Here is a 1,230-nt window from a genome sequence, read left to right as displayed (position 1 = left end):
CTAAGGAGCTCTGGCAGTGTAGTGGTTACGAATCGGGCTGTGAACCGTAAGGTCAGGAGTTCGAAACCACCAGCTGTTCCGTGGGAGAAAGATGAGGCATTCTGCTCCTGTAAAGATTTACAGCCTCGGAAACCCTGTACAAGGTCGCTATGAGTCGGAACTGACTCCACAGCACATAACAACAGGGGAAAAATAAGAGGCTTTCTGCTCCTGTAAAGATTAATAGTATCAGAAAAGGCACATATTAGGTACCATCTAATCAGCAGTGACTTGATGGCAGTAGGTTTGGTGGTGGGTTATAAAAAGTAATGTAAGTTTATTAATCAAAGGAAAAAAAAATGAGTTATTTTAATGATATAGTGGAAGAAGGAGTTTCTGGGTGATATAAACATCTAAACTCTAGATACTAGTCGAAAGACCTGACAATCTGCTTCCAAAAGGTCACAGACTAGAAAACCCTATGGGGCCGTTCTACTTTGTACATATAGGACCACAATGAGTGGACATTGACTAGAGGACACCTAACAACAACGACAACAATAGTGGAAAAATATTGTGTTAGCATCTAAGAAATTTGGTTTCAAGACCTGACTTTGTTATGGACAAATGATACAATTGTCCAAATCATTTTACTTTTCTGGACTTTACTTTGGTGATTGGTGGTGGTTATGGACTGTGGAGTCCGTTCTGACTTATAGTGACCCTATACAGGGTTTCCAAGGCTATACATCTTTACAGGAGCAGAAAGCCTCATCTTTCTTCAGTGGAATAACTGGTAGTTTCAAACTGTTGACCCTGAGTTTAGCAGCCTGATTCGTAACCGGTATGCTACCAGAGCTCCTTTTTAGTTTACATTACTATCTGAAAAATAGAGGTTGACCTAAGTTTTTACTGTTCAAGAAGGTTGTTACTAGTCGTTAAGTTACTACTGAGCACCTGAAATATGACATTTAACAAAAACAACCAAAGTGACTGTTGGTGTAACACTAGTAGTTCCAAAGTGCCTGGGGAGTGCCTGCGTTTCCCCAGCAATCACAGACAACTTCACAGGCTATAGTTGGACAAAATCTTACTCTTGAAAGACTTTTCTCTCTTGCTTCTGTGATCCCACATTCCTCAGTCTCTCCTGACATTTTGGCTTCTATTTTACAATTTTCTTTGTGTGTGTGATCCACTTCCGTTACCGTTGAGTAGGTTCCAACCCATAGTGACCCTGTATAGGTTTTCCAA

This window comes from Chrysochloris asiatica, unplaced genomic scaffold, assembly GCF_000296735.1.
Source record: "Chrysochloris asiatica unplaced genomic scaffold, ChrAsi1.0 scaffold00143, whole genome shotgun sequence".
Taxonomy (NCBI): domain Eukaryota; kingdom Metazoa; phylum Chordata; class Mammalia; order Afrosoricida; family Chrysochloridae; genus Chrysochloris; species Chrysochloris asiatica.
Note: the sequence above shows the minus strand (reverse complement) of the source record.